The sequence below is a fragment of the Schistocerca americana genome, chromosome 8 (genome assembly GCF_021461395.2).
Source record: "Schistocerca americana isolate TAMUIC-IGC-003095 chromosome 8, iqSchAmer2.1, whole genome shotgun sequence".
Lineage (NCBI taxonomy): Eukaryota > Metazoa > Arthropoda > Insecta > Orthoptera > Acrididae > Schistocerca > Schistocerca americana.
Genome location: NC_060126.1, coordinates 359719409 through 359745937, shown reverse-complemented (window position 1 = coordinate 359745937; position 26529 = coordinate 359719409). Strand labels below are relative to the sequence as shown.

General features: G+C 44.0%; 1 long non-coding RNA gene across 1 annotated transcript; it reads right to left on the bottom strand.

Moving 5' to 3' along the window:
- Positions 1-9695: 9695 nt before the first annotated feature.
- LOC124545112 lies at positions 9696-26371 on the bottom strand. The gene is made up of 2 exons (XR_006967590.1): positions 26174-26371; positions 9696-10122 (listed from the first exon to the last, which is right to left on the bottom strand). It is a non-coding gene; the product is annotated as an uncharacterized LOC124545112 (long non-coding RNA).
- Between the last annotated feature and the right edge of the window lie 158 nt (positions 26372-26529).

The following is a 26529-nucleotide window of genomic DNA, read 5'->3' as shown; positions in this document are numbered from 1 at the left end:
ATAGGGCTCCTACGAATCTTGGGAGAAAGGTTTATTGAAAAAGGAAGAGATCTATATACGCGCTTCATCGATCTAGAAAAGGCATTTGACAATGTGGTTTGGGACAAGGTGGAGACTATAATGAGGGAAAAGAGAGTGGACTGGAAAACCAGAAGACTTGTAAACTCATTATATCTTAATCAAAAAGTTTCAATTAATGTGAGAGGAGAAAGTACAAAATGGATCGGACTACGAAAAGGAGTAAGACAAGGACGATGTCTATCACCTACTCCTTTCAACCTCTACTTGAAAAATATGATTGACCAATGCTCATTAGATGACAAAGGTGTAGAAATTGGAGGAAGAAGAGTAGGGTGTTTGAGGTTTGCTGATGACATGGTCCTTCTAGCCACAGGGGAAAAAGAATTACAGGATTTGGAAGAAACCATTGAAACTAACGGAAAAAAATATGGAATGAAAATTAACACAAATAAAACAAAAGTATTGGCACTAGGAGGAAATAAGGAAATAAAAATTATGCTGAATGGGGAAATACTAGAACAGGTGCAAAATTTTAAGTATCTTGGAAGCAGGATAGACACCGACTGGAAGTGCACGACAGAAATTAAAACAAGGATAGCAATGGCTAATGAGGCTTTTTATAAGAAAAGGAGAATTTTCTGTAGCGGTCTGGACAGAGAACTCAGGAAGAGACTCATAAAATGTCTTGTATGGATTGTTCTTCTATATGGCACTGAAACATGGACTATGAGGGGAAAAAAAGGAGAAAAGCTCGAGGCTTTTGAGATCTGGACATGGCGGAGGGTGGAAAGAATAAGTTGGACGGACAGAGTAAAAAATGAAGAGGTACTGAGAAGAGTGGGAGAGAAAAGACAGTTACTAGATGTAATACAGAGAAGAAAAAGAAATTGCATTGGGCATATATTAAGAAAGAATGATGGGCTGATAAAAACTGTTTTAGAAGGTTATGTAGAAGGGAATAGGAAGTGAGGATGGAAGAGATTCCAGATACTGGACGGTACAACATACAGCAGCCTTAAGAAGGAAGCAATGGATCACAGAAAATGGAGAGGCAAAGGACCTGCTAATATAGCAGATAACTGATTATGATGATGATGATCTGACGATCAGTCTTGTCTAGAAGATCCACTTCCCCCATATGCTTGTTATAAATTTGCACAATTTTTGGGCAAGATATAAAAATATGTTCCTTCCTACTTCTATCATATGTCTTTACATTGCTCACAGGGGCACTTCCTACAAACGTGGATAACAACATGACTGTCTTGTTGTCCTTCCAGAGTACACTTGAGATTTCTGTTCCTTAATAATTTTGAATAAACTCAAGTATTTTACCCCTTTCCTCTTTACTCAGGGACTTGTTTTCTGGGAGTTTCTTACTGTCAACTCTATTTCTTCTAACAGTTCCTAGAGATAAGATGCCTCTTCCCTTCAAATAATGCATTAGCGGTATTGATGTGTAATAATTATCAAAGTAAATTTTGTCATTTACATTCTCTGGCACATTCCGGCATTATCTAACAACCACATTGCTGCTGGCACCAAGATCTGGCTCTGCATCATTCTTGTCCCATTCATGTTCATGTCCTATTTATATCTCCATTTTGTCAGCATACCCAGATACACCACAAAGTAAAAACAGTTTATAGCCATATTTATGGGGTTTATCTGGCTTGTACATTTTGAGATGGTTCAGAAGGTTTAAAAATGGCCGGACGGGAGTTAAAGATGACCCTCGCTCAGGACGCCCTTCAACAACACTCACGTCAGAATGTCAACAAAATTGTACGTGCTAACCTTAGACTGACTCGGAAGACATTGACAAAGAATGTAACATCATTACAGTTGGGTCATGTCATGAAATCCTGACACAGCATCTTGGAATGCAACATGCCAAGGTCGTCCCATGGCTTGTGAGTCAAGACCAGAAAGATCTTCACCTCACAATCTGTAAAGAGCTTATGGATCGTGCATATGAGAAGGATGTTCCTTAAGAGATTCATAATTGGTGATGAGACGGGAGTCTACAGTTATGATGCTGAGACCAAGGTTCAATCTTCACATTGAGTCAGGAAATATTTAAAAAAAAAATTGGCAGGTAAGGTCAAATGTCAAAGCCATGCCAATAATTTTCTTTGACTTCGAAGGATTATTTTATCATGAATTCGTGCCACAGGGGCAAACTGTTAACCGATTGTACTATCCGGATGTGTTGCGATGCCTGCGAGAAGGAAATGGCCTGAAATGTGCCAAAACAATTCATGGCTCTTGCATCACAATAATACATCTGCACATACATCCCTGATGGTGCAAGACTATTGCACAAAAGACGAAAACACTGTAGTGCCTCACCCGCCATAATCTCTAGACCTGGTCCCTGTGGACCCTCGGTATATTTAGTGCGTTTTCGTCTACCACTATCGTCGTCTTCCTCAGATTTCATTTCCCCCCCTGTGCATCCATTTCGTACTTTTCACACGTATTTGGGTTAAAACTTTGTTAGTACACACAGATTCTAACTGTGACTCATTAATAACATATTCATATGATACCGTGCATTTTTTCGTTTTGTGAAGTGCACTATTTTACATTTTTGAACATTTAAAGCAAGCTACCAATCATTGCATCACTTTGAAATCTTATCAAGTCTCTGACTGAATACTTGTACAGTTTGCTTCATGTTGTACTTCGTTGCAGATAACTGCATCATCTGCAAAAAGTCTGAGGTTACTACTAATATTATCTGCAAGATCATTAATATACATGAACAGCAAGGGTACACCCGAAATTATTTCTACCTCTATCAATGACTCTCCATCCAAGACAATGTGTTGCATCCTCCCTCCTAAGAAATCCCTGGATGGATTCACTCTACTGGTCGATGTCAGAGCAACATCCAGCTGCATTAGTAACCTCCCCATCATCCACATACTGCTTCCAGCAGAGTGCACCCTTGATTAGGCCAAACCCGATGGACATAAGAAGGTGTGAGATGCAGACTGTAGGGTGGATGAGGAAGAACAGTCCAATGAAGTTTTGCGACCTCCCCTCAAGTACTGCAGACTTGTGTGAGGCCTTGCATTAACTGGAGAGGATAAGTTAGTTTGCGTTTTTGTGGTGGTGAACACACTGAAGTCGTTTCTTCAGTTTCCTGGGGTAGCATGGTACACTTCTGAGTTGACTGTTGCACCTTGAAGGCCAACACCAAACAGAACAATACTTTCAGAGTAGCAGAAGACCATCACAATGACTCACAATGACTTTGGTTGCTGACGGTGCAGCTTGAAACTTTTTCTTCAGAGGGGAGGTGATATGGCACCACTCCATGGATTAAGTTTTTTTTCCAACTCGAAGTGTGACAACAACCAAAAATTGTTGTGTATGGCCTCATAACACACAGGCACATGCCTTTGTGTACCCAACTGGTGGACGAGTGTGCCAGCACTACCAACAGAAATGTCCAGTTGTGCAGCAAGATGTTTGATTGTGATATGTCAATAATCTCGAAGGAGAGTGTCTGCATGTTCCAACATTGCAGGAGTCACAGCACATGGGAGATTGAACAGGTCTGCGTGACCTTGTTGTGACAATGGCTGATGCCTCGTCCAGCAACTCACTGTGTTTTTGTTTAGTCAGGTCTCCTAGGCACTATGCAAGAGCCTATGAATATCTGCAATGCTCTGGTTTTCTGCTGCCTGGAACACACCTCTGTTACCAACAGCCATCTACTAGAACTTCATGAAACTGAAGCAGGAATATGTCATGATTCTCACAACAAATTCCACATTTTTTTCAACTGAAACTGGGTGAGAAAAAAATGTTGCATTACATATTTAATGTGTCTCATATATGCAATATGCAAGGTAATTATTATTAATGTTTAAAAACCCTGCAAGAGAAATAGTTTATGCTGAGAGAAGTAATTTACTATAAGACATATGGAACCGCAAATGCCAGGAAATTCTCCAAAAGTAGATCACAAATGCTGAACACATGATGTCACAAGATGACATAACTTGTCATATGAGTAACAATTGAGCCTATCGGTCTGTCACTCCTGATCATCCGAAAACACGTTAAGTATTGACACTGGTGTGGCTCCTGGCCTATGTGAGTGCCTTTAGCTTGTGGAGCTCAGGGTTAGAGTCTTCTGTCTGGCAAGAGTTTTTTGCACTGTGTTAGACAGTTGTGTGTTTACACTGAGGGGAACTTTATTACTTTATTTACTCACCTTACGGTTTCTGCTGGTTTACTGCAAAGTACAGTACAGCAAAGACCTACCATACTGCATCACAAGACACATGAGAACTGCTTTTGCTTGGTTACAGCGAGGAGAATAATTTTGTAACTTCTACATTTACAGTAGATCAGATTTACAAAAGGTGTTCGAAATGTGCACCGTTGGCTTCAATGCAAGTATTATATGACTCAATTGCCCCTTCACGGCAAACCCAAGCACTGCACTTGAGGCGAGGTGCATCATCTGGTGACGTCACATGTTCAGCTTTTATCATCCACTTCTGGAGCTTTTCCAGTCATTTGCAGTTCTATGTGTCTTACGTTGAGTCACTTATTTCAGCATTTTCCACATCGCTTCGGGGTTTTTGAAATGGTAAGAAGAATCACCCTGTATAAAGGGGAAATATTATTACCAAAAATCTGTAAAAGTTCATGACCAATTTACTTCAAATTTTTATGTGATACTATAATAAGCATTCAGAAAGACATAGGCTATATATTTTTTTAAACAACAATGTTCAAGTTTTTTGCTAAACCAACTGCAAGAAAGATAATACTGTGCTGTGTTCTGTTGTGAAAATGTGCAACTTGCTTATCTTTCCTGCAATTAGTTTTAATTATGGTATCAGGACACCTTTTCATTATATATATTTTTTATAAAAAAAGCTGTATTTACAAAAATTTCTGTTTTGTTTTCTTCCTAATAGTCAATTTCAACAGCAAACAAAGGTTGTTTTTATGGCTTACTAGCTTATGATTAGAATACTATTACAGAATCTAAATTTGCAATAACAATAAACAAGGCCAAAGGTAAGAGGGGAGGGCAGGGGAGATGTTATGGACACATGGGGGGTGTGGTGGGGAAGGAAACTGACAAAGAAGGACATGGACAGAAAGAGGGTGGAGGAGATCATGGGGGGTGAGGGAGGCATACACAGTAGATGGACAGAGTGAGAGAGGAGGAGGAGGAGGAGGAGGAGGAGGAGGAGGAGGAGAGGGGGAGGGGTGAACATGACAGATAGATGGGAGAGAAGGATATTAGGACATACATCCAATACCCATACATACATAACAATTGTGAAGTACTGCTGGATTCATTAAAACTAGTTAAATACAGCTTTACTGTATGGTCAAATGATGATGGCATCCTCTTGGGTAAAATATTCCAGAGGTAAAATAGTCCCCCATTCGGATCTCCGGGCGGGGACTCCTCAAGAGGATGTCGTTATCAGGAGAAAGAAAACTGGCGTTCTACGGATCGGAGCGTGGAATGTCAGATCCCTTAATCGGGCAGGTAGGTTAGAAAATTTAAAAAGGGAAATGGATAGGTTAAAGTTAGATATAGTGGGAATTAGTGAAGTTCGGTGGAAGGAGGAACAAGACTTCTGGTCAGGTGACTACAGGGTTATAAACACAAAATCAAATAGGGGTAATGCAGGAGTAGGTTTAATAATGAATAGGAAAATAGGAGTGCGGGTAAGCTACTACAAACAGCATAGTGAACATATTATTGTGGCCAAGATAGATACGAAGCCCACGCCAACTAGCTCTGCAGATGACGAAGAAATTGAAGAAATGTATGATGAAATAAAAGAAATTATTCAGACAGTGAAGGGAGAGGAAAATTTAATAGTCATGGGTGACTGGAATTCGGCAGTAGGAAAAGGGAGAGACGGAAACGTAGTAGGTGAATATGGATTGGGGGTAAGAAATGAAAGAGGAAGCCGCCTGGTAGAATTTTGCACAGAGCACAACTTAATCATAGCTAACACTTCGTTCAAGAATCATGAAAGAAGGTTGTATACATGGAAGAATCCTGGAGATACTAAAAGGTTTCAGATAGATTATATAATGGTAAGACAGAGACTTAGGAACCAGGTTTTAAATTGTAAGACATTTCCAAGGGCAGATGTGGACTCTGACCACAATCTATTGGTTATGACCTGTAGATTAAAACTGAAGAAACTGCAAAAAGGTGGGAATTTAAGGAGATGGGACCTGGATAAACTGAGAGAACCAGAGGTGGTACAGAGTTTCAGGGAGACCATAAGGGAACAATTGACAGGAATGGGGGAAAGAAATACAGTAGAAGAAGAATGTGTAGCTTTGAGGGATGAAGTAGTGAAGGCAGCAGAGGATCAGGTAGGTAAAAAGACGAGGGCTAGTAGAAATCCTTGGGTGATAGAAGAAATACTGAATTTAATTGATGAAAGGAGAAAATATAAAAATGCAGTAAATGAAGCAGGCAAAAAGGGAATACAAACGTCTCACAAATGAGATCGACAGGAAGTGCAAAATGGCTAAGCAGGCATGGCTAGAGGACAAATGTAAGGATGTAGAGGTTTATCTCACTAGGGGTAAGATAGATACAGCCTACAGGAAAGTTAGAGAGACCTTCAGAGAAAAGAGAACCACTTGTATGAATATCAAAAGCTCAGATAGAAACCCAGTTCTAAGCAAAGAAGGGATAGCAGAAAGGTGGAAGGAGTATATAGAGGGTCTATACAGGGGTGATGTACTTGAGGACAATATTATGGAAATGGAAGAAGATATAGATGAAGATGAAATGGGGGATATAATACTGCGTAAAGAGTCTGACAGAGCACTGAAAGACCTGAGTCGAAACAAGGCCCCGAGAGCAGACAACATTCCATTAGAACTACTGACAGTCTTGGGAGAGCCAGTTCTGACGAAACTCTACCATCTGGTGAGCAAGATGTATGAAACAGGCGAAATACCCTCAGACTTCAAGAAGAATATAATAATTCCAATCCCAAAGAAAGCAGGTGTTGACAAATGTGAAAATTACCGAACTATCAGTTTAATAAGTCACGGCTGCAAAATACTAACGCGGATTCTTTACAGACGAATGGAAAAACAAGTAGAAGCCAACCTCAGGGAAGATCAGTTTGGATTCCGTAGAAATGTTGGGACACGTGAGGCAATACTGACCCTACGACTTATCTTAGAAGCTAGATTAAGGAAAGGCAAACCTACGTTTCTAGCATTTGTAGACTTAGAGAAAGCTTTTGACAATGTTGACTGGAATACGCTCTTTCAAATTCTGAAGGTGGCAGGTATAAAATACAGGGAGCGAAAGGCTATTTACAATTTGTACAGAAACCAGATGGCAGTTATAAGAATCGAGGGGCATGAAAGGGAAGCAGTGGTTGGGAAGGGAGTGAGACAGGGTTGTAGTCTCTCCCCGATGTTATTCAATCTGTATATTGAGCAAGCAGTGAAGGAAACAAAAGAAAAATTCGGAGTAGGTATTAAAATCCATGGAGAAGAAATAAAAACTTTGAGGTTCGCCGATGACATTGTAATTCTGTCAGAGACAGCAAAGGACTTGGAAGAGCAGTTGAATGGAATGGATAGTGTCTTGAAAGGAGGGTATAAGATGAACATCAACAAAAGCAAAACGAGGATAATGGAATGTAGTCGAATTAAGTCGGGTGATGCTGAGGGAATTAGATTAGGAAATGAGACACTTGAAGTAGTAAAGGAATTTTGCTATTTGGGGAGCAAAATAACTGATGATAGTCAAAGTTGAGACGATATAAAATGTAGACTGGCAATGGCAAGGAAAGTGTTTCTGAAGAAGAGAAATTTGTTAACATCGAGTATAGATTTAACTGTCAGGAAGTCATTTCTGAAAGTATTTGTATGGAGTGTAGCCATGATGGAAGTGAAACATGGACGATAAATAGTTTGGACAAGAAGAGAATAGAAGCTTTTGAAATGTGGTGCTACAGAAGAATGCTGAAGATTAGATGGGTAGGTCACATAACTAATGAGGAAGTATTGAATAGGATTGGGGAGAAGAGAAGTTTGTGGCACAACTTGACTAGAAGAAGAGATCGGTTGGTAGGACATGTGTTGAGGCATCAAGGGATCACCAATTTAGTATTGGAGGGCAGCGTGGAGGGTAAAAATCGTAGAGGGAGACCAAGAGATGAATACACTAAGCAGATTCAGAAGGATGTAGGTTGCAATAGGTACTGGGAGATGAAGAATTTTGCACAGGATAGAGTAGCATGGAGAGCTGCATCAAACCAGTCTCAGGACTGAAGACCACAACGACAACAGTCAAATAAACACAATATACTCACAACATCAACATCTGACTCATCACATTCTTACCTTCTGTTAGTGAGGATATCTCACATTGCATCTAGTTATGATCCGGGTGGAAGTGTAGCAGATCACAGTAACAGAGTGATGGATCTGGCATGTTTTCAGCAGGACCTCTGGTTTATGATTTAATGACAACAGGCACCTGTAGTGAACATTTTTTTCCTCAAAAAAGGGCTTGTTTGCAGCACGATTTATTTCTTGGCACTTTGCTACAAGAACAAGAACTAGTTAGGTATTGTTCTTTACATTCCTGTTTTAATAGTCTTTCGATTTTACTTCCCACAAGCACACGGGTGAATGAGATTGATCAGATAAGTACATGTGCAGTTTACCTAACCAGCTGGCCTTAACTCTCCAGATGCAGGGGATGTTGTTTGTGTTACTAATATGATTTGATTTATTCCCTCATCTTTCACCACTTCTGCTGCTGCTGGTGTATCTTAATGAACCTTAGTAATGGTCTCCCAGAAGAAAATATTGCTCAACTTACAAAGTGAATCCTTTCCAAGACAAAATTTGCATTCTTTAACGATGGAAGAATCACTTTCTGCATACTCAAATTAGGACAAATTGTACATTAGCATTCCTTTGGTCGGTGCAAATCAGAATCAACCAGTTTACTGCTTTGACACAGCCTGTTTAGGTTAAAATAGAATATAACTATTCACTCATTTATCTGCAGTAACATTAATATATTTTTCATCTTGTTTCAGCTTTATCAGCATCCAAGCTAAAGGTTAAATGCAGCACAGGGTTTTGAAGAGCAGTGGAATTCACACCCTGCCTGGGTTCCGTAGGCTGGAAAAATTGAGAAACAACTATATCCATAAGGTTTTTCAGCACTGTGGTTTTAGAGGTTATCAATGCTGATTACTGTTTTCTGCATACGAATCTGGTACCCACCCAGTGCTGATACACATTTCCTTCTGGAAGCAAACTGAAGACAAAGACTAGATGTTCTGGGGGAAGCACCACTTACAGGGAAATGGAGTGTGTCCTTATGTGTTCACTGGGGACCACACATTTGCTCTCCACAAATATTTATTAAGGCCATACCCAGGCAAACATGCAGAAGGTACTGACAAATATGTGTTAAACTACAGCCTATGCAGAGTGAGGCGAATGCTGCAGAATATGTGTGGAATAGTTGCAGCTGTGTTCCATGCACTACCAATACCAGTGCTATTGGAAGTTGAAAACTGTGAAGTACTTGGCAACCAGGAATCTTTACATACCTCGATGGAAAACTGATGAAGAAACTGAACATACATTTGTGTATTGAAATGATAAAAACGTTATAATTTAGATAGATTAATGTATGAACTGCATAATATAATAGTACAACAATACAATAATGAAATATTAAAATGATGTGTGTGTTGATTTTACTACTCTATACCTAACTTTTACAAAGTTTTTACATGTTTATGTAAGACATTTCCTACAAGTGAATTTTTTTACAGTTAGCACACTTCACTGAACTTTTATCATAATTTTTTTCCACAAAGGTGACAACAGCATCTCTTCTTGCTCCTAGAATCAGTTTCTTCCTGCACGGAGGGTGCAGATTCACACAATGTTGTTCTCTCTACAGCTTCTCTCACAGCATTTCCTCTTGGAAGATATCCTCACATCTTCATTTCCTGATCAATTAGCTGCTCACCAAGAGTTTCTAGGAACAGTCTTCTTTGCTATAGGTGTTTGCTTTCCCTCGGGGACAAGTTGCTATGAATAGCACATTAGAGTTATATACAGATATATTGGAAACATCCAAGTTCACAGAAATGAGAATCTGTTCCATAAAATTTCAGGCATGCAGCTGCATAAATTCAGCTTCTTCTTCTAATATTTCTACTGAATACCGTCCAGCCATCTTCAGAGTGAGACAAAGTAACTAATGCTCTAGCAGGACGTAGCAAGTGCTGAAGCGTTAGTCACATCAGCTCATTCTTACGATGGCTGGACGGTATTCAGCCGAAATATTAGAAGAAGAAGCTGAATTTATGCGGCTGCACGCCCGAAATTTTATGGAACAGTCTTTGCGTCGCAGAAACATGAAGATGCACAATAATAAGCAATCTGCTTGTCTTCCTCTTTACTGCATTACTCACTATAATCTTGCCTGGTGTGACCACAGCTCCTTTCATAGCACTGTAGCCTAAAATAATTTGAGGTTTTCTTTTGGTGCCATCACTTACTTTTGCAACACAGTGCACAGTGCTTTGCAGAATAATATATTTGTTTTTCTTTGGGATGACAAGGGTGATTCAAAATGTAACAGTAAACTATGTTTTGCGAGCATGTATTTCACTTACAGATACAAACAAGATGTTAGTTTTCAACATGACTAGCCTCTTTTACGATACACTTCTCATATCATTGCACCAATTTTTATACTCCACCCGAATAAAAAGTTTTTGATTGTACCTGTATCCAAGAGTGCAATTCTGCTCTAACCTCATCATCAGTTTCAAATCTTCTTCATCCTCCAAGACTGTCCTTCAGGGGTCCAAACAAATGGTAATCTGAAGCAGCGAGATCAGGGCAGTATGGGGGTTGCAGTACAACATGACGTCTGAATCTCCAAATGATGGCAAGAGTTGGGCATGGATTGTCATGAAGGAGAAGAACGCCTCTTGACAGTAGTCTTATACAGTGGCTCTATACTGCCGGCTTTAGCCAAGTCTACAACATAGGACTGTGCTGGACACTGTTCAGCTTCCCACCCGTTTGCTTGTAGTGCTCCAAAACCTGCCCATTCATATCCTGGAAGAGGATGAAGAACACCTTTCCAACTGAGGCTTGAATTTCTTCCTGGCTGGAGGAGATGAGTGTCGCCATTCAGAAGACTGCCTTTTGCTTTCTGGTTCCTAGTGATGCACCCAGGTTTTGTCTCCTGTGACAATACATGTTAGAAAGTTGTGTCCTTCAGTGTCATATTGTGTCAGAAATGATGGTGCAGCCTGAACATGCATCATCTTGTGTTCAAAAGTGAGAATCTTAGACACCCATCGTGCACACAAAAAACATTACTTGAGAACCTCGATAATAATGCTACGAGTGGACTCAACACTGATACTAAGTTCCCTAGCTAAATCTTCTATAAAAATACGCTGATTCTCACAAATCATAGTGTCAGCGCGTGCCAATTTCTCCTCAGTAACTGCCATGCTGGTACGACGAGGGAGTTGGCTCACCTGTGACTGATGTATGTCCACTTTTAAAGACATCCACCCACTCATACACTCTTCTCTCGCTAATGCTGTTATGCCCAAACCTCTGCAACACCATTCAATGAACTTGTCCGAGATTTTTTGCCTTTCAACCACAAAAACTGTATTACTGCTTGCTGTTCTTCTATGGTACAGACAGCTAGGGACGCAGTCATTTAGTTTCAACTGCCTTTCTTATTCAGCTGTCATGCCATTTGTTGGCATATGCTGGAATTTTCTCAAAGCATGCATCTTCAGTTCCTGAGAGTATCAAATGCCTGACATGTTAATTGCATTGAATACTGATTGTTTACTGTAACTTTTTGAACTGCCCTCATACGATACAGGCACCGTGTCCTTTGTGAAAGCAAATGTTCATACTTAATTAGGAATCCCTCTTATCTATATCAATGCAAAGCAATCCATATTACAGAGTGTGGCAGAAGATGCCCCATACCACTACTAGTCACTTCATTTACTGTTCCTCTTGCAAACAGAAAGAGGAGAAAATGACTGTCTATATGCCTCCGCAAGAGCCCTAATTTCTCGTATCTTATCTTCATGGTCCTTATGTGCAGTGTATGATGGAGGCAACAGAATCATTCTGCAGTCAGCTTCAAATGCTGGTTCTCTGCATTTTCTCAATAGTGTTCCACGAAAAGAATGTCGCCTTCCCTCCATGGATCGGATCTGACTTCCTGAGTAATCTATATAACACTTGGGTGTTGCCCGAACCTACCTGTAACAAATCTAGTGGACTGCCTCTGAACTGATTTGTGTCTTCCTTTAATCCGACCTGGTAGAGATCCCGAACACTCAAGCAGTACTCAAGAACAGGTGCACTAGCAACCTATATGCAGTCTTCTTTACAGATGAACCACACTTCCCTAGATTTCTCCTAATAAGTCCACCGCTCCCCTTTCCTACCACAATGCTCGTTCCTTTATCATATCACTTTGCAACGTTAAGCTGAGATATTTAAATACGGTGACTGTCTCAAGTAGGACACTAATAACGTTGTATCTGAACATTATGGGTTTGTTTTTCCTACTCACCCACATTCTACATTTTTATATGTTTCAGGCCAGCTGCCATTCATCACACTAACTACAAATTTTGTCTATATCATCTTGCATCCTCCTACAGTCGCTCAACTTTGACACCTTACCATACACCACAGCAAACAACTGCAGATTGCTGCCCACCCTTTCTTCAAATCATGTATGAATATAGATAGTAATAGTGGGCCTATAACAGTTCCCTGGGCAATCCCGATGATACTCTTGTTTCTGATGAACACTTGCCATCGAGGACAAAATATTGGGTTCTATAACATAACAGGTATTCAAGCCATTCACATATCTGTGAACCTATTTCACATGCTCGTACATTCTTCAACAGCCTACAATGGGGCACCATGTCAAACACTTTCCGGAAGTCTAGTAAGAGGAGATCTGCCTCTTGCCCTTCATCAATAGTTTGCAGTATATCATGTCAGAAAAAGGCAAGCTGAGTTTCACAAGAGCAATGCTTTCTAAAACTTGACTGATTCGTGGACATAAGCTTCTCAGTCTCATGAAAGTCCACTAGATTTGAACTGGGAATATGTTCAAAGATTTTGCAGTGAAAAGATATTAGGATATTGGTCTGTAATTTTGTGAGTCCATTCCATTGCCATTCTTACACACAGGAGTCACCTGCGCTTTTTCCAGCTGCTTGGGACTTTGCCCTGGGCTAGAGATTCATGATAAAAATGCAAGCAATGTAAGGGGACAATGCCATAGAGTACTCTTTGTAAAACTGAACTGGGATTGCAGCTGGACCTGGGGATGTATTTGCTTTCAAATCTTTCAGTTGTTTCTCTATGCCAGGGATGCTTATTATTAAAGTCATCCATACAAGAATCTGTCCTATGGTAAATGACTATGTTTGTAAAATTCTCCTGTATGAATAATTTCTTGCATGTGAAATTTAATATTTTCAGTTTTTGTTACTATCTGCAACTGCCACGCCTAACTGGTCAACAAGGGACTGAATGGAACCCTTAGAACCACTTAGCAATTTTACATAGGACCAGAATTTTCTTGGGTTCTGTGTCAGATCTTTTGCTACAGTGTGATGGTGGTGGCAGCTGTATGCTTCACGTGTAGATCTTTTCACAGACACATGGATCTCTACCAACCCTTGATTGTTGTCATCTGCACTGTCTCTTTTGAATCAAGAGTGCAACAACCTCTGCTTCCTCAGCATTTTCCAAATCTCATTATCCATGGTGTGTTTTTTCAACCCTTTATCCACTTGGTAGACACACAATTCTCCAGACCCCGATATACGATCTGCTTATGCGTTGCCCATAATTCCTCTATGTCCATCTTACTGGAACTAAGTGATGTCAGTACAATAAGTGAGATGCTAACAACTGCTTATCCACTCTTTCTAGCAGAAACTCTCTCCTACTAGCCTTCTTAACTGATTTATTAACTTTCATAATCACAGTTGCTATAATGACGTCGTGATCACTAATCCCTGTTTCTATACTGATGTCAGTAAGGTCTGGCCTATTTGTAGCTACAAGATCTAAGATACTTCCATTGTGTGTGGGCTGCTGAACTAGCTGCTCAAAACAGTTTCCAAAAAGTGGGTTCACTGCAATGAATCCACAGAAATCCCAGTCTATATTCAGTAGGTTAAACTCACCTCCAACTAGTAATGCATGATCTACGTATTTACAAGCTACTGACCACAGACATTCTTTGAATGACTATAGAACTGTCACAGCAGAATTGGGGGGCCGGAATCCAACAATTAGCTTGGTTTCACCTATACCTGTTACGTGCGACCAGATAACTTCACCATCCACTCAACTTTGATCTCAATACAGAGAATATTTTTGTCAACTGCAATGAACGTAACCCCTCCCTATGGCCACTAATCTATCTTTCCAGTATAGCTCCACAACTCACTAAATACCTCAGAGTTTCCACTTCGGGTTTCAGCCAGCTCTCGGTCTCGAGAACAATATGAGCATGAGAATTTTTCCGGAGGGCAGTAAATTTTGGAACTTTGTTACACATACCTTAACAAAAGTCTAGTGTCTTTACTCTGAACGCAGCTTGACTTTTCTTGCTGTGTATGACTGGCGAGTGTTCATCAGAGTACCTCAAATTACTGCCTAGCCTAAAAAACTTTCATGTGCATTCCACAAGTACTCTGCTACCCAAATAGATGCTTCGTTTGTGTAATGCACCCCTGACCTACCAAGGGGAGACCTACAAATTCCTAACCACTAACAAAGGTCTAGAAATTTGCAGCCAAGACTGCTACAGAACTGACGAATCCTTTGGTTGAGAGCTTCCACTCAGCTCCAAACCAAAAATCCCAATCAACTCTGGGAACAATGCTGCAAACTGTGAGCTCTGCTTGCATCCCAAGTGTGAGGCAGGCAGCCTTCACAATCTTTATGAACTAAGGATGGCCTCAGAACCCATGCAATAGGCACTGTTGGTGCTAACGTGAGCCACAACTTGCGGATAATTACACCCTGCACACTCGATAGCCGCCTTCATATCTTGGATGAGGCCCCCCAGCAGACATACTGATTGAACATTGGCTCTCTTTCCAGCCCGTGTCCACACTGGCCCTCCACCTTGAGTGACGCAAATGCTTTACCACCTGCCACTCACTCTGCTGGGAGGGTGGATTCGCTGCACTGGGAACACTAGGAGGTCCCTTAGCAGCAGAGCCCCCTGGTGAAACAAGCGAAACCTGGGGCTGATGTGCCAGATTCTCTGCCACTGCTACACCACAAGGCAGCATCCTGTAGAAGAGCATTCAGCTGTTTGCAAACTGTGGCCAGCTCCTCTTGTGTACGCACACAGCATGCACACATCCTAGCAAGACAGTGAAATTGAAGGCTTGTTTTTTCATGCAGTTCCAATCATTGTGATATTTCTCTTCATCAGTATGTGTCCTAGCTCATAGTAGGTGAACAAGTTGTTACAGGTAATGCACTTTCAAGCCATAATCAAGTCAGTTACAACCCTTACGCTTTCGTTCTATTTAGGGGCACTACCTGGTCGTTTCGCAGCATATGGCTGAATATTTCCAACACAACTTGTTTCACTGTTACAAAGTACCCAAAACTTGATGCCACTCTTTACTGGTCTACTAGTCTATATTGGTGGTAATGGCAGTTTCACCTGATACAACAAGTCTCTCATCTAATGTAACAAACATATTGGGATTGTATTACTTTGGCATTATATCTACCCATTTCTCCCACGATCTATTAGAGGTGCAAGCTCACCTTGTTCAATTCTACATAGACTTGTGTCATCGTCATCAAAACAAATAACCCCTGATATCTTTGTGAATGTTTCTAGTGACACTGAGCCCTGTAAACTGGGCGACCTTTGTATTCATCTTGTAAAGTTTCATTAGACTCATTATGTGACTTCTAAACTCTGCTAATAACATCAGACCTATGGAAGCATTTAGGTCAAGAACATCTAATTTTTCCGCTTATCTCCATACAAACACATTCTTTCAGGATTAGTACTGGTGAGTATGCTTTCAATTCATGGAGGCAGGAACAATGTGAAAACAGAGTATTCATTTGTATTGCAAAGTGTCACGCCTTGCCGGTCCTGAAGTCATGTGAACTTCATTGCATGCTACGCACCGTCCCAGTTAAGTTACTGCAGCATGTTACTATTCAAACTGGCTATGTACGTAGCAAGCTTGGTGAGTCTATGTGATTCATTTTGAAATTACTGTGGATAGCTATTCAGTAGCCGAAATCTAGATCTCCAATGAAATGAAGATTGTACTTGTGACTGAGCGCTTAATTCCTTTTCCTCCTTTGAAATATACTAGTCGCTGCCCACAACCGCTCTGATGGAATCAAACTTGGTTACTTACAAAACATATGCAATTTAACCCTCAAGTGGGTGAACCAATGTATAAGTGTGCCAACCACAAATAAAATTGTTTTGCACCCATTCCATTGTTGTTCCACAACTGTGAATCCATACCTATTCCTTCATCATTGCTTCAACTAACACAATTATAAACTTGCAATTTAACTCTCAAGTGGGTGAACCAATGTATAAGTGTGCCAACCACAAATAAAATTGTTTTGCACCCATTCCATTGTTGTTCCACAATTGTGAATCCATACCTATTCCTTCATCATTGCTTCAACTAACACAATTATAAACTTTTGTGTTGTCAAATGTCCAAGTGAGCAAGCAATATAAAATAAACAGCAAGCTAGGTGAGAAAAAATTTATGATCTGTGCATGAAAATCATCTACATTACGAGCTAGCTGCACATCCTGCAATAAGGCAGCTGTCTATGAAGTATTTAGTAACCGAATGTATGGTTGACTGGGACCTGAAGCAACTGCACTATTTAATGCTTCAAGTGCATCATTACTGTGAGGTAACACCTGTCCATGGCATAGAGTGATATTATGAGAATTTTTTAAAATATGGTTTGCTTTAACAGTGAATCAGCTCATATTATGTAAGTTTATTTTATTGTTGTTTAATTTAACTAAAATTAAACTGTGATTTTGCTCATGGATGTTTATCTTAGTAACAAAGACAGCTATTACTTACATGTGTACAAAGTACACCATGCACCCACTTGTGTTATGAAAAAATGGCGTGTCTGCTCAAGGGTTAAAGGCAGAAAGGAAGTGACGTGCATAGAAGTGAATCACCTCACAAACTGATTTTTTTACAGTAAAAAGATGATGACTTCCACTGCCCCTTACCAGAGAAATAGACATCCCATCGTTTGAAACAACTGTGACTTCATTTCTTTACACCTGCCTTACTGTACACACGCAAGATTCATTGTCGACAAATTGAATATTGTCAGAATTTGCTGTAATAATACAGGTTAAAGTATGCAGGGTCTACAACAAAACAAACAGCTTGAGAAGTACTAATTCTGTGAATGCCAAACTAAAGCTTCAAAATATTTTTTTGTCAGAATTTATTTCAATAAGGGACAAATAAAGTCAACGAAGAAAATTTATTGAAACTAAATATTTTCAAAATGATGGGCCATTAATGAATCCTTGCTGGTCAAACAGGGTGTATACGTGGACAAGGAAAAAAAAATTCCCGGATTTTCCGGTTAAAAATACACTTTCTCCCGGATGAAAATACACTTTTTCTGTGTTAAGTGACAGTATACTCTTCCTCGGCACTGTAAATCTCATCAGTCCTATGGTTTAATATGCGGGAGTAGAATTTCCCGGCACTTTAGAAAACGAAACTCAGAGGGGGGGAAACACGTTTTGAAAGACCTTTGATGTGCAACAACATGTACGCTGCGTATTACGAAGGTATAAATTTGAATTCCACCAAACACCGCATGTTACTTTCTGGTGGTGGTGATTATTGGGATGTTGAAGGGGAACTAAACAGCTAAGGTCATCAGTCCCCCATTCCAAAAACAGGCGAGACATAAATTTGTGAAGCAGGTAAAACCCCAAGGGGAAGGAGACTCCCCCCCAGGCACTGAAAGAACACAAATGCGGCAACGAACACTACAGACAAGAAGAGTACAGATGAACACCAGACAGAAAGAAACAGAAGAAAAGAGGATGGCCCGAGACTGGTTGACTGACCACGAGAACAAAAAAAAGGGAAAGAGTCAACCATCCGACTACACACTAAAATCTGCAACCAAATATGAGAGACTCGAGGACAAGAGACACAGAAAGGGAAAGGTGCAGGACCTCCCTAAATGGAACCATAAAAAGGACTACCACGGATAAAATTTAAAACGTCGTCAGCCATGGAGGCATCGTCGCATAAAACCACAGGCAAAGTGCCCGGGAGATTAAAAGACTGCCGGAGGGTGCGTAGTCGGGGACACTCCAACAAAATGTGGGCGACCGTCAGCCGGGACCCACACCGACACAGGGGGGGATCCTCCTGACACAAAAGATGGCTGTGCGTCAGGTAGGTATGGCCGATGCGGAGCCGACACAGGATGACAGAGCCCCTGCGAGAAGCCCGCAGGGAGGACCGCCATACATCGGTCGTCTCCTTAACAGCCCGCAGTTTATTCGGGGATGTCACGCCACGCCACTCATCAGCCCACATCCCAAGCACCTTACGGCGCAACACCTGCTGATCACGAGCCGGGAGGCCGATCTCAAAAGCTGGGGCGTCGATCGCCCCTTTGGCCAGCCTGTCGACATGTTCGTTCCCCGGGATGCCAACGTGACCTGGCGTCCAAACAAAGACCACCGAACGACCAGAGCGGGTAAGGGCGGAAACAGACTCCCGAATAGAGGATACCAGAGGAGAAGAGGTATAGCAGCGGTCGATGGCCTGGAGGCTGCTCAGGGAGTCACTGCAGATGACGATGGACGTACCTGAGCAGGAACGCACATGCTCAAGAGCGCGCAATATGGCCACCAGCTCTGCAGTAAAAATACTGCAGCCAGCCGACAAGGAGCGCTGTTCAACATGGGCAACGTGAGCAAAAGCGTAGGCAGTGCGACCATCAACCAGGGAACCATCAATGTAGACAGTCTCACAGCCCGAAAATGAGGCGAGGAGCGCAAGAAAACGGCGACGGAGGGCCACAGGCGGAACCGAGTCCTTGGGTCCCTGTTCCAAGTCCAGACGGATGGACGGCCGGGGCAAACACCAGGGAGGCATAGGTGCACGGACCCGGAAGGGAGGCAGAAGAGGGAATGACCCCAGTTCTGACAGCAGGGACTGGACGCGGACAGCTATGGAAAGCTTAGACTGAGGTCGCCGTTCGGGCAGATGGAGGACCATGGCAGGAAAAAGCAGGTGATGATTGGGATGGCCTGGCGAGCAATGCACGTGGACAGCATAGTCGGCGAGCAGTCGATGGTGGCGAATCCGCAGCGGGGGAACCCCGGCCTCCACCAGTAGACTATCCACGGGGCTCGTACGGAAAGCGCCAGTTGCAAGCTGAACCCCACAGTGGTGTATGGGGTCCAACAACGTCAACACTGAGGGTGATGCAGACCCATAGGCCAGGCTCCCATAATCAAGCCTGGACTGCACAAGGGCTCTGTACAATCGCAACAGCGTGCAGCGATCTGCACCCCAAGACGTGTGGCTCAGGCAGCGGAGGGCGTTGAGATGCCGCCAGCACTTTTGCTTCAGCTGAGTAATATGAGGAACCCATGTGAGCCGGGCATCAAAGACGAGTCCTAAGAAGCGGCTAGTGTCCACCACTTCAAGCAGGTGGCCGTCGAGGTAAAGTTCAGGATGAGGGTGGTCCGTCTGACGCCTGCAGAAGTGCATAACTCGAGTCTTGGCTGCAGAGAACTGAAAACCATGAGTCAGAGCCCATGATGCTGCCTTGCGAACGGCGACTTGCAGCCTGCGTTCGGCGACGCCCGTAGTCGTTGAGGTAAATGAGATGCAGAAGTCGTCGGCATACAAAGAAGGAGACACCGACGACCCCACGGCTGCACCAGACCATTAATGGCCAGTAGAAATAAGGAGACGCTCAACACCTAGCCCTGCGGGACCCCATTTTCCTGTATATAAGATGAACTAGAGGCGGCACCGACTTGAACCCGGAAAGAGCGGCGCAATAAAAAGGTTTGAAGAAAAGCTGGGAGCTGACCACGAAGACCCCACACATGCAACGTAGCAAGGATGTGATGCCTCCATGTGGTGTCATACGCCTTCCGCAGATCAAAAAATACAGCAACGAGATGCTGACGTTGGGCAAAGGCCGTACAGATAGCAGATTCCAGCCGCACCAAATTGTCCGCAGCAGACCGGCCCCGATGGAAGCCACCCTGGGATGGAGCGAGGAGACCGCGCAACACAAATGCCGCCCCACCATACGTTCGAGCAATTTGCACAGAACGTTGGTGAAGGTAATGGGACGATAGCTGTCCACCGCCAGTGGGTCCGCACCGGGCTTCAAGATGGGGACAATAACACCCTCTCGCCATTGCGATGGGAACATGCCCTCGCTCCAAACACGGTTAAAGATGGTGAGGACGTGTCTCTCGCAGTCCCTGGAGAGATGCGTCAGCATCTGCGCGTGGATGCAGTCTGGTCCTGGTGCTGTATCAGGGCAATCGGCGAGGGCAGCGAGAAATTCCCTCTCGCTGAAAGGAGCATTGTATTTTTCAGAACGACGCGTGTGGAATGATAACGGCGTCTGCTCAGCTCGTTCCTTTAGAGAGCGAAAGGCGGGGTGGTAAGTTGCAGTCGCAGAGCTCATAGCAAAGTGCGCGGCAAGGTGTTCAGCAATGGCGGCAGCGTCCGTGCAAACAGCGCCATCCAGGGAGATCCCAGGGACACCCATAGGGGTCCGGTATCCATAAATCTACCGGATCCGGGACCACACGAGCGAGGGAGAGACACGGGAGCCCAAGGATGAGACATACCTCTCCCAGCACTCCTGCTTACGCCGTGCAATAAGACGACAGGCCAAGGCACGGAGCCTCTTAAAGGCGATGAGGGTCTCCAGAGACGGGAGCCGCCTATGACGCTGGAAAGCCCGCCTACGGTCGCGAATAGCCTCAGCAATCTCCGGCGACCACCAGGGTACAGCCTTCCTCCGAGGGAGACCAGAAGAGCGGGGGATGGCAGCCTCGGCCGCAGGAATGATTGACGTGGTCAAGACATGGACCACCTCGTCAATGTCACGTGGGGGAGACGCAATGGTGGCAGCAGAAGTAAAAGCCGGCCAGTCAGCCCTGTTGAGAGCCCAGCGGGGCAGGCGCCCAGAAGAATGACACTGGGGCAGTGACAAATAGATGGGAAAATGGTCACTACCACACAGGTCAGTATGCACTCTCCAGTGGAGGGATGGGACAAGTCCGGGGCTGCAAAGAGAGATCGATGGCCGAGAACGAGCCATGGGCCACACTGAAATGCGTGAGAGCACCGGTGTTCAAGAGGCTAAGGTCGAGCTGAGCCAACACATGCTCCACGGCACGACCGCGATCATCGGAGACAGTCCCACCCCATAGAGGGTTGCGGGCATTGAAATCGCCCAGAAGCAGCAATGGTGGCGGGAGTTGAGCCAGCAGCGCAGCCAAGACATGTCGAGGGAGCTCCTCATCCGGAGGAATGTAAACAGAGCAAACAGTAATAGCCGGCGAGAGCTCAACCCTGGCAGCGATGGCCTCTAAAGGCGTCAGAAGGGGTACTGGCGAGCTACAGACAGAGTGGTGAACAAAGAGGCAAATCCCACCTGACGCCCGTTGACAGGCAGCGCGGTTCTTATAGTATCCCCGATAACCGCGAAGGGCGGGGGTCCGCATTGCTGGAAACCAAGTTTCCTGCAGAGCAATGCAGAGAACAGGGGAAACACTCAGAAGCATCCGGAGCTCAGGCAGGTGGCGGAAATAACCGCTGCAGTTCCACTGGAGAATGGAAGCAGGAAGGGACTGGGAGGGCGTGAAGGCGACTAAGAGGCAGACGGCGCCTCAGAGCCAACTGCCGCCACCGGGGGAGAGTCAGCTGTGTCCACAGGAAAGGCCCCCGAGGGTTCCGTGAGGACGAGATCCGCGGCAGAGGCGAGGATCTCCACCTCATCCCCGGAGCCAGAACTATTTATAGCAGGCGGTACTGAAACCGCCGGAACGTCGTTCTTCTTGGACACGTTCCGTTCCTTCTTCTCGCGTCTGCCCTTAGGGTTAGAGGGCTGGGAGAGCTTCTCTGAAGGAGTGTCGCAGGCTGACGACGACGCAGAAGCCCTACGACCAGCAGGTGGCGGAACCTTCAGCCACTGGCTGACATCCGGCTGGGTACGAGAAGAAACGGAGGAAGGGAGAGCCCCGAGGGACCCCTTCCGCGAGAGAGGAACCGGCAGAGGAAACGCCGGTGGAGAAGGAGGGGGAGGGATCGAGCCCCCCCGGTTGTGGATGTCAATCCCGAAGTAAGCATGGTGGGAGCGACAGAAGAGTGTTTGCCCCCAACTGCTAAGGGGGCAACAGAGGAAGGCTTGCCCCCAGACACGAGGGGGGCAGACAGAGATGCACGGCCCAGAGGGCCCACTGAAGGCGGCACAGATGAGGTGCAACCGCCGCTTGCGAGGGCGACGATGACGTGGCTGCAGCATAAGATGTTCGAAGGGAAGCAGGATACAACCTTTCAAATTTCAGTTTTGCCTCTTGATAAGTAAGCCGGTCCAGGGTCTTAAATTCCATTATCTTCCGCTCCTTATGAAGAACGGAGCAATCCAGCGAGCATGGAGAGTGGTGCTCCCCACAGTTGACACATACAGGCGAAGGCGCACATGGAGAATCAGGATGAGAGGGGCGTCCGCAATCTCGACATGTGCCGCTGGATGGGCAACGGGAGAACATATCACTGGAAGCACCGCATCGGAGGAGGGACGTATGGCTTGACGTCACAACAGTAAACCATTACCTTGACCTTCTCGGGCAATACAGCACCCTCGAAGGCCAAGATAAAGGCACCGGTGGCCACCCTGTTAGTCTTGGGTCCTCTATGTACACGACGCACAAAATGTACACACGTCGTTCCAAGTCGACTCTCAGCTCGTCATCGGATTGTAACAATAGGTCACGATGGTAAATAATCCCCTGGACCATATTTAAGCTACTGTGGGGAGTGACGGTAACAGGGACGTCACCCAGCTTATCACACAAGAGCAACGCTCGTGACTGGGCTGGGGAGGACGTCTTGAGGAGGATGGACCCATTCCTCATTTTAGACAACCCCGCCACTTCCCCAAACTTATCCTCCAGGTGTTCCACAAAAAACAAAGGCTTTGTCGTAAGAAAGGAGTCACCATCAGTCCTGCTGCAGACAAGGTATTGTGGTACGTAAGGCTCCCGCTTGGCACTAGATCCGCGTACCTCCCACGGCGGAACCAACGAGGGGAACGACTGAGGGTCATATTGCGCAGCGTCAAAGTCTACTCTGTCTCGCATAGAGACGCTGGTGGCAGTGCGACCACCAGCTTGGTGTGATTTATTGCGCTTCATTGCGCACCTTCCGCCCAGATGCCACCTACTCCGAACGAGGGCTCTCCCCAAGGGCGCCACCCAGCCAAAGCAACGGGTGGGTACCTGGCCGATATCCCGTTGCCCGGAGTCCCCGTGCCCCAGACAAGATGGGCACATACTCCATGGCATGCGTGGGGAGGAAACAGCTCTGGCATCTGTAGTGCGATCCCTGCGTGGTCAGGGGGCTACCACCAAGAGGGTACATGACGACCCCACCACAACGGACTGGCTACCGTGCTGGATTTTAGGTGTTGAAAGGGTCCACAGTTGTCAGGGGTGCAAAGAAGGGGATTGCGCACAAGACGAGAAGGAGGCAACCCAGAAGACGTTGGGTGTAAATCCCGCCACACAACAATAGGTAGCATGCAAGATGGTGGTGCATGATGGACCAATAGAAAAACACCACGTAAGGTGTCCTTCCCCAAATGACACGCACTAACAACGGAAATTTGGAAAAATGGAGGTCAAACCCAAAGGGGGACCATCACATCAAGGCCGAAACATGTGAGACTCCTTTTAGTCGCCTCTTACGACAGGCAGGAATACCGCGGGCCTATTCTTACCCCAGAACCCGCAGGGGGGGGTTACTTTCTGAAGCATTGAAACTGAGATTGCGATGCGCTTTTGTAAGAGTCATGGCTCCTGTCACGTGATCTCGCCAGCTGATGGCAGCATAAGACACATGATGTAGTGAGCCAATAGCAAGATCACTCTTAAGTAGCACGAACACACAAATAAGAAAAGTTAATTGTTTAAATTAATATACACAGCATTCACATATAATATTGGTCTCTAAGATTAATAAGCTGGAAGAGAAGCTAAGCTTCCACATATAACTTTGATCTTTTCTGCACGTGTTACACTTTAAGATACATCACACAAATATGCTAGTAAAATGACGTAAATGTCTGATCTTTTGGGCTCAAAATTCTTCTAAATGGTCGTCCTCAAAGAGTTGATTTTTAAATGAGACTCCGGTCACAGGTTCGAATCCTGCCTCGGGCATGGATGTGAGTGATGTCCTTAGGTTAGTTAGGTTTGAGTAGTTCTAAGTTCTAGGGGACTGATGACCTCAGAAGTTAAGTCCCATAGTGCTCAAAGCCATCTGAACCACTTTAAATTAGATTCAAACGCTTTGTGATTTAAGATATTCATCGTACATTCTCGCACATAGTTCATCTCGCGTAAAAGGAAATCTGCTTTGAATGTAACGCTTTTCAAACCACCATTCGCAATAGTTTCGTTTCAGCAGTTGCAAGAGAGCGCCAGATAACGGGTGTCACCGCGCTTGCGCAGCTACGACTACGCAGAAAGCCCATATGTTCATACATGTAAAACATTACAAGATCTTACGTATGGCATAAAAGAAACAAGGCATCAGTTGTTACTTCAAGAGGGTCAGAATTTCGTGAACCATACTAAAACGCATAATTCGGCTTAAAATGCATATTCGTACATGAATTTTCTTCGAGTACCAGTACTGTATTATCTCCTGTTTGGTTCTTTATTATGGCATAATGCCATATGTGCACTTGAAATGCAGCGAACAGTTGAAACTAGCCAGTAGTGTGAAATTAAACACTTCGTTTCAAATAAATTGACTGCCTCAGCAGAAAAGATTAACTTTTAAGCCAAATCTCTTTACCAAACTGGCAAAAATAACTTCATTGTTCTGTCAGAAAGGTTGAAATAAAATCTGAAACTAATAACATATTTTAGCCTTCCGTAATTATGCAAACGTATTTTAATTCATTTGACAGATCCCGGCCACAAAAATCCGTTTTGTTATCATTTAACGTGAGAGCAATAAACGAAGAGAAAACAACAAAATCACTGAACGTAAACACAGGTCACGTGGGACGCTTCCCACCTCAGCTGCTCTGTGCATCAGCCCCAGGTTTACTATATTTCCGAACTGAGGCAATATTAAGCAGTGGTGCCCAGCCACACTTCTGTAACCAGAAGCGGGAGAAGGTACTACTCATACGCGACTCAACTGCGCATGCTCAAGAGCCCGCCCGCAACAGATCAAAAGAATCTAATTTAAACGGTTGTCACATCACACTCATCGGAGGCAGTTTGTTGTTATAAAGCATTGCGGAGTCTTCCTAAAGCCTTTGACACACTTTGCTGTTGGCTTGTATGAGCACTGTTTGCTGTTGTATATGGTGCATTTCCTTTGCAACTTAAGTTTCATTTTCGCTTCCTTTTTTCTCTCGTTCATGTTTTGTTGCTGCAGCATTATTCTGCAGTAGCGGGATACAGTAATATCATTTGTTAGAGTATTGGTTCTCACCAGTCAAAATCACAAAAACTGAAAGCTAAAACAATGAAAAATTCCCGGAATTCTAAACAATTCCCGGGTTTTTCCCGGTTTTCTCCCGGATGAAAAAAATCCCGGGTTTTTCCCGGATCTCCCGGGTCGTATACACCCTGTCAAAGTAGACTTGAACACCTTACGAAGGTTAAGTGGGATAGACACACTGTTTGTACTGTTCTAATTAAACTAAATACATGCTAAAACTATTGCTATGTGTTTATGGATTTATTTACCTTTAAACATCAGCTTTTCCTCACATGGAAATTATCGAGGAGGGTTGACAGCAGTTTGAATGCAAACCACATGAAATTATACACTTCCACTGCACCCATTCTTGCAGTTGCACATTCTGAACTCTTTTCTCACTTAAAAGAAGAAGCAAGAGAGTTCATTTTGTTCTTCATTTCCTCTGCTGGCATTTTCAGCACTTCTGTAATTTCTTGTCAAGCATCATTTTTAGAATGAGAATTTCACTCTGCAGCGGAGTGTGCGCTGATATGAAACTTCCTGGCAGATTAAAACTGTGTGCCGGATCGAGACTCGAACTCGGGACCTTTGCCTTTCATGGGCAAGTGCTCTACCAACCGAG